The sequence below is a fragment of the Phycodurus eques genome, chromosome 1 (genome assembly GCF_024500275.1).
Source record: "Phycodurus eques isolate BA_2022a chromosome 1, UOR_Pequ_1.1, whole genome shotgun sequence".
NCBI lineage: Eukaryota > Metazoa > Chordata > Actinopteri > Syngnathiformes > Syngnathidae > Phycodurus > Phycodurus eques.
Window position 1 is genome coordinate 42,538,652 of NC_084525.1, and position 8,483 is coordinate 42,547,134.

At 43.8% G+C, this 8,483-nt stretch overlaps 1 non-coding gene across 1 annotated transcript; it reads right to left on the reverse strand.

Annotated features, from left to right (window-relative positions):
* Positions 1–8,083: 8,083 nt before the first annotated feature.
* On the reverse strand, positions 8,084–8,465 carry LOC133414329 (small Cajal body-specific RNA 2). The gene has a single exon (XR_009769997.1). It is a non-coding gene; the product is annotated as a small Cajal body-specific RNA 2 (non-coding RNA).
* Between the last annotated feature and the right edge of the window lie 18 nt (positions 8,466–8,483).

Sequence of the window (8,483 nt, forward strand, 5' to 3'; positions counted from 1 at the left end):
TGGAACAGTGGACCAGCTCTACACCCTTGGCAGGGTCCTCGAGGGTGCATGGGAGTTCGCCTAACCAGTCTACATGTGTTTTGTGGACTTGGAGAAGGCATTCAACCGTGTCCCTCGGGGGGTCCTGTGGAGGGTGCTTTGGGAGTATGGGGTACCGAACCCCCTGATACGGGCTGTTCGGTCCCTGTACGACCGGTGTCAGAGTTTGGTCCGCATATCCGGCAGTAAGTCGGACTCGTTTCTGGTAAGGGTTGGACTCCGCCAATGCTGCCCTTTGTCACCAATTCTGTTCATAACTTTTATGGACAGAATTTCTTGGCGCAGCCGAGGCGTAGAGGGGGTCCGGTTTGGTGGCCTCAGTATTGCATCTCTGCTTTTTGCAGATGATGTGGTTCTGTTGGCTTCATCAAGCCGTGACCTCCAACTCTCACTGGAGCAGTTCGCAGCTGAGTGTGAAGCGGCTGGGAGGAGAATCAGCACCTCCAAATCTGAGACCATGGTCCTCAGTCGGAAAAGGCTGGCGTGCCCTCACCAGGTCGGGGATGAGATCCTGCCCCAAGTGGAGGAGTTCAAGTATCTTGGGGTCTTGTTCACGAGTGAGGGAAGAATGGAACGGGAGATCGACAGGCGGATCGGTGCAGCGTCTGCAGTGATGCGCACTTTGTATCAATTGGTCTGATTATAGTTGCTTCAACTATTGTTCAAGTTACTTTAAAAATGGGTTTGGTCACCCAAAAAAAAATGTTTGCAATATCTCAACGTTATTACTTATTACATATTACAATGCCTGCGATAGCCGGGATGGGCTCCAGCACACCCGCGACCCTAGTGAGGAGAAGAGGTTCAGAAAATGGATGGATGGATGGATGGATGGATGGATGGATGGATATTACAATGCGAAATTTTGATACAAATTTTATCAAGAATCATGGTAGTTGGCGCAAATTATTTTGCCTGCGCTGGCCTCATAAAATTATGTGGCAGTTCCGATGTGGCCCCTGGGCTGCTTGTTTGACATGCCAGCTATTTGGCTTTGTTATCTCTGCAACCCCAATTCCAATTATGTTAGGATGTTGTGTTAAACATAAATAAAAACAGAATACAATGATTTGCAAATCATGTTCAACCTATATGTAATTGAATACACTACAAAGACAAGATTTTTAATGTTGAAACTGATAAACTTGATTGTTTTTAGCAAATAATCATTAACTTAGAATTTTATGGCTGCAACACGTTCCAAAAAAGCTGGGACGGGTGGCAAAAAAGACTGAGAAAGTTGTGGAATGCTCATCAAACACCTGTTTGGAACATCCCACAGGTGAACAGGCTAATTGTGAACAGGTGGGTGCCATGATTTGGTATAAAAGGAGCTTCCCTGAATTGCTCAGTTATTCACAAGCAAAGATGGGGCGAGGTTCACCTCTTTGTGAACAAGTGCGTGAGAAAATAGTCGAACAGTTTAAGGACAATGTTCCTCAACGTACAATTGCAAGGAATTTAGGGATTTCATCATCTACTGTCCATAATATCATCAAAAGCTCAAATGTAAGGGGCAAGGCCGAAAACCAACATTGAATGCCCGTGACCTTCGATCCCGCAGGCGGCACGACATAAAAAACCGATATCAATGTGTAAAGGATATCACCACACGGGCTCAGGAACACTTCAGAAAACCAATGTCCATAAATACAGTTTGGCGCTCCATCCGTAAGTGCAACTTGCAACTCCACTGTGAAAAGCAAAAGCCTTTTATCAACAACACCCAGAAACGCCGCCGGCTTCTCTGGGCCCGTGCTCATCTAAGACGGACTGATGTAAAGTGGAAAAGTGTTCTGTGGTCCGACGAGTCCACATTCCAAATTGATTTTGGAAACTGTGGACGTCGTGTCCTCAGGGCCAAGGAGGAAAAGAACCATCCGGACTGTTATGGACGCAAAGTTCAAAAGCCAGCATCTGTGATGGTATGGGGCTGTGTTAGTGCCAATGGCATGGGTAATTTACACATCTGTGAAGACACTATTAATGGTGAAAGGTACATACAGGTTTTGGAGAAACATGTGCTGCCATCCAAGCAATGTCTTTTTCATGGACGCCCCTGCTTATTACAGCAAGACAATGCCAAACCACATTCTGTACGTGTTACAACAGCGTGGCTTCGTAGTGAAAGAGTGCGGGTACTAGACCGGCCTGCCTGCAGTCCAGACCTGTCTCCCATTGAAAATGTGTGGTGCATTATGAAGCATAAAAGACGACAACGGAGACCACGGACTGTTGAACAGCTGAAGCTGTACGTCAAACAAGAATGGGAAAGAATTCCACCTACAAAGCTTCAACAATTAATGTTAATGTCCTCAGTTCCCAAACGTTTATTGAATGTTGTTAAAAGAAAAGGTGATGTAACATAGTGGTAAACATGACCCTGTCCCAGCCTTTTTGGAACGTGTTGCAGCCATAAAATTCTAAGTTAATGATTATTTGCTAAAACAATAAAGTTGATCAGTTTGAACATTCCAAATCTTGTCTTTGTAGTGTATTCAATTAAATATAGGTTGAACATGATTAGAAAATCATTGTATTATGTTGTTATTTATGTTTAACACAACGTCCCAACTTCATTGGAATTGGGGTTGCACTTGATACTTGTTTCATCTGAGAGGTGTTGCTTGAGGATTAAAATACATTTATTGTTTTGAACTGCACTTGAATGTATTGCAATAGATTTACTTTTTTTCCTCACATTGAACCCTCTACAGGCGGCACGGTGGTCGACTGGTTAGAGCGTCAGCCTCACAGTTCTGAGGACCCGGGTTCAATCCCCGGCCTCGCCTGTGTGGAGTTTGCATGTTCTCCCTGGGCACTCCAGTTTCTTCCCACATCCCAAAAACATGCATTAATTGGAGACTCTAAATTGCCCGTAGGTGTGACTGTGAGTGCGAATGGTTGTGTGTTTGTATGTGCCCTGCGATTGGCTGGCAACCAGTTGAGGGTGTACCCCGCCTCCTGCCCGATGACAGCTGGGATAGGCTCCAGCACGCCCGCGACCCTAGTGAGGAGAAGCGGCTCAGGATGGATGGATGGATGGATGAACCCTCTACAACCTTGTGCAAAATTTGGTCATTTAAGTGATTCTTTCACATACTACGAGAGCACAGGTGTCAATCCCAAGGCCTGGGGGGCCAGTTCTGGACCACCACACCACTTTATGTGGCCCACTAAAGCATTTAAAGTGTGTCTCGTGTGTTTTTTGCTTCATAAGTTTGTTCTTTTCATACAAGTTTCTTCAATTTTAACAGATATTACAAGCATTTTTTCCCCCAGCAAATCGTGTAACTTAAAGTGAACAATAATGGTATACTTAATATTTGTGTGCCACAATGTCTCATGACTTCTGATTTCAAATTCAATTAGTTTCTAACAATATATGTAACAATCAATTGCCAGGGAAATTCTGTATATGAAATAATATGGCTATATATGGTGTTCATTGTCATAAGGGCCATCTGAGGGAAACCATAACTACATTACGTGGCCCATGACAAAAATGAGTTTTGCACCCTTGCACTACCTTTGAGAACCACTTCTCTAGTCCAGTGGGCTCTCTCTGGTGGTATGTAAAACAATCACTTCAATGTTCAAACTGCCTTGAACTTTTTTTGAATCCACTACATTACATTTGATAAATACAGTTCAATTGCATTTAACTTTAAAGTATAATACATTCACATTCAATATTTTAAAACTCTGTCTTTTCAAAGATTTAGGTACAATTTTTATTTAACTTTAGAGTGGACAAATTTTGCCAAACCAACTTTTTCTAGTATTTGGGATGTAATATTGGCTCTATGGTGTCTCACTAAACATGAAATATAAATTAAAATGGTCCATGCATTCCTGAGTCCCAGACGTTTTTCTGCAGAGACGCCTAAAATCAGGTCAATGGAATTTCTTGAGTTTATCGATGTCGCTCACGACAGTCATCGGTCTCATCAAAGTCAGTGACGAGTCTGCGTATCGACAGGAAGTGGAGCGGCTGGAGCTGTGGTGCGGCCAACACAACCTGGAGCTGAACACGCTCAAGACTGTAGAGATGATCGTGGACTTCAGGAGGCATCCTTTGCAACAGCTGCCCCTGACGTTGTCCAGCTGCCTTGTGTCAACCGTCGAGACCTTCAAGTTCCTGGGAATTACAGTCTCTCAGGAAGTGGGAGTTCAACATCAACTCCATCCTCAAAAAGGCCAAGCAGAGGATGTACTTCCTGCGGCTTCTGAGAAAGCACGGCCTGCCACCGGAGCTGCTGAGGCAGTTCTACACAGCGGTCATCGAATCAGTCCTGTGTTCTTCCATCACAGTCTGGTTTGGTGCTGCTACAAAAAAGGACAAACTCCGACTGCAACGGACAATCAAAACTTCTGAAAGGATTGTCGGTACCCCCCCTACCCACCCTCGAGGACTTGCATTCTGCCAGAACTAAGACAAGAGCGTACAAAATCCTCTTGGACCGTCCACATCCTGGTCACCAGCTCTTCCAGCTCCTTCCCTCAGGTAGGCGCTATCGAACATCCATCCATCCATTTTCTTTACCGCTTATCCTTACTAGGGTCGCGGGCTGCTGGAGCCTAACCCAGCTATCTTCGGGCGGAAAGGCATGAAGGGCCATGGAGCAGGCCGGAGTCCCGGGACACCTGGCCAGACGGGTGTATGATGCATTAAAACTGGAGGACTGGCAGAGCAGTGAATCAAGCTTCAAGGTTCACTATTTTAACGAAAGGTTACCAACTTTTCTTAAAGTTATCCATTTGCTTATTACGTTTGGCAGAGATATTTTCGAGTGTTATATACTCCATGACAAGATTTTGCCATTGGTTAATGTTGATAGAGGATAACCGGTAAAAGAAAATAGATAGATGGATGGATGGATGGATGGATGGATAATGTTGATATCTTATTTATTTTTTCAGTTTAACAGGATTGGGGTTTTAGCGATAGCGAGAATTACAAGTATTGGTTGAGCATGTTTATTTGGAAGATATATACCTTTTAAATCACCCAGCAGACAAAGATTACGAGAAATCGGAATCCATCCATCTTCTGAGCCGCGTCTCCTCACTGCTGGAGCGTGCTGGAGCCTCTCCAAGCTGTCATCGGGCAGGAGGCGGGGTACACCCTGAACTGGTTGCCAGCCAATCGCAGGGCACATACAAACATACAACCATTCGTAGTCACAGTCACACCTACGGGCAATGTAGAGTTGTCAATTAACCTAGCATGCATGTTTTTGGGATGTGGGAGGAAACCGGAGTGCCCGGAGAAAACCCACGCAGGCACGGGGAGAACATGCAAACTCCACACAGACGGGGCCAGGGATTGAACCCGGGTCCTCAAAACTGTGAGGCTGACGCTCTAACCAGTCGTCCACCGTGCCGCCGAAATCGGAATCCTACAGTTCAAAACTTTGTTTTTTTTGTTTAACCTGTCTTGTTCAGCTTCATGGCGCTGCAGAATGGGGGACCTGTATGTCTTTGTGCTGGAACAGGGGAGTTTGAAATACTCCCTCTGCTTAAATGTTTTTTTTTTTTTTAATTACCAGTAATCTGATGTTTATTAAAAATGCAGCCGGAAAGAAAAGGGTTTTTAGGGGACAGACAAGGGGGACAGAGTGGACAAGTGAATTATGGGTGAAAACCACATCAGAACAATAGTGAGACAGTCTAGATATTTAAACACAAGTAACATTACAACAGTTATTTGTAGATTGTGGGGTGGGGTGAGGGGTTAGGGGGGGGGCACCCGGTGAGGACATGCGATAGCTCACCAAGACAACTAGATAAGAGAGGACAGAAAAGGGCAGGACAGGATGTGGGAAAATGAGCAAGGCAGTGCTACTCTCGAGTGGTGCGGTGGGATTCTGTTTTAGTGTCGAAACAGCTGTAAGAACCTGTGAGATGATGTGTTCGTATAACCTGTGTTGTTATAAGTGATCCCAGCACTAGTAACTAAAGTCTTTAGCGTTTCTATCGAACTTATTAGTGAATGAACACCATGTCGCATGCATGCTAGTCAACTGGTGTACGCAGTTGCTGAGCCGGCACATTTTTTTAACAAGGGATGGAGGCGGTCAGTTCCGCTTTGTCCCCATGTGCTGCAGCAAAGGGGTATTTTGTTCATCTCAAAATCGGGATCGTGCCAGATTGGGGAGGAATGATATGGTGCTAACAGAGATTGTGTGGTTCCTAGACTTTTCCACCAAGCTGATAAAGTGGCAGCAATAATCGGATTCATAAAACAATTGTGGCGTTTGAGACTTGTGCTGATAAATGGGAGGTCTGAAACTTTGGTGCTATTGCCGTCTTTGTGTTCTCATTCCAGCTAAAATTGTTGTTCAACATTTGGATGTAACCATTTAAAGGAGGTACCGCATTTGGCTTAACTAAGTAATTGTGTTTTAATGTGGGTTTGAAAGGGATAATTGAAAATAGTTAATTTGTGGTAACGTTTTCATATTTACTGTAGCTATACATCAGTATAGTGTGTAGTTGACTTCTGTCATTCTAATAATTCCTGTCTGTCTGTTTAAATTGCTGGGCTATTCGAAAGACACTGTACCCATACTTGTGGAAAGTGGCTCTAAAATATTGTCTACCATCGTTGCCAATTACAGGTCAATGCATATTTTCCAAAGCCAGAGATATGGCGAGCATGAAGAGGAGCTACCTGAAACCTTCAATTGTGGAGAAATTATTTTTTAACAAAAACTTATAAAGATCTCTGTGCCCTTTTGCTTCTGTCCACAAGTCATCAAGACGTACACGTGACCAAAATATTTGCTTTGTGGAATCCAGGTTTTTAATGCCAACTTGGTCAATTTCAATTAATACAGACAAATAAATAAATAATACATCGACCAACATCGTATTTTATATTTTATTGCTGAAAGATAACGAGTCTCGTTTCACACAGTTAGTGACCTAGGTTGCTGTGATTTATTTCGTCACCAGAAGTCACTGTTCTCACCGAAGCACCGAATCTGTTCGGCACAAATTCAACCACACGTCAAAGCAATTTAGTGTAAAAAGTCGTCCATTTGTTTATACAATATTATACAGTACTAATTGTGAAAATAACGCAGGAAAATGTTTTGTTGAATAGGCTATTTTCACATTTTTCAATAGTGGCGTCGGCTCGAGCCATCTCATTCCTACCACTCCAAGAGCAAACTAATCTTCAGATTTCCATCAAACTACAAAAAATAATCATATTTGTTAAAAAAAATAAACTAAGAATAGTAACAGTTCATCACGTCGACCTTCCTTTCAATCATGTCGAAATCCTATGAACCTGTGATTTTGGACACCGAATTGGAGGAACATTTTTACAATGTAAGAACCACACGCACAGACACGAAGAAAAAAATCAACTGAATTGAACAGTTCAAAAACCAGAACGTCAGCGGCCAGTAGAACAGCGATTTCCTTGCGCGAAACAATAACAAACGTTATTTCAGCCTCCACTAAATCCAAGTTCGGGAAATGCAGACAGCGAAATCGAAAGAAAATAGCGGCCTGTGATCAGGATTGTGTAACACAAATATGTATAGGTAGATACAACACACCCGTTTTGGAGCTGCGTGCTGACGGCGACGCTAAGCTAGGGAAGTCAAAGTCGTTAGCGTATTCCACGTGTGTGGACGGCAAGATATCAAAAGCCCAAGGAAGGATGCCGGAACTTTGTGCTGCATAAGGTTGCGTAAAACGCTGTCCAATTACGACAAGGGAACTATGAGTCGCTTTCACTTGTAAAAGTGTGTATTTTTTTTGCTTGTGTCAAGTGTTGTGTATTGATAACATACGCTTTGCCGTTGACAAAACAATAACGCTCATGAAAATCGGTTGAGAAATGAGCAAGTTACTACTTAATTTCTGAGTCCCTGCATTGCCCACAATTGGAACGACGACCTTCCCAACATGGCCGCCACTACTTTGGCTAGCTGGACTGCTACAGCACGCTAGCATATCTAGTGTCCATACCTATGCGTAAGGAGCTACAGCGGGAGCCCATGTTACCTCGTTTCTTTTGTTGCGGTTAGATCAGAATCGCCTCTTTACTCAATGTCCTTCGTGGAGTTTAGAAAGAAACCAAACTCACTCCGAACTAGTATATCTGATCAATTCATCACTTCTGACCACAACTTTAAAAGAGTGGAGGCCCTGAACGTCGAACTCGTGCCTGTTTCCCATCGCCGCAGAGGCTAAGCAGGCGCTTTTCTTATCACTTCCGGACACAGTCGGGCCACAACTACGACCAGATCAAATAAGATCAGTGTGTAGCTTTTGGACAAAAATCACACGCATTCCGCATTCACGCACATTCACTCACTCACACGCAACAGCAGTCACAAACACGCACACAGCAGCCATTAACGCTCAGAAGCCATTCAAACTGCGTCGTTACCCAGCATTTCCGGGTTGGATTAGCCAAATTG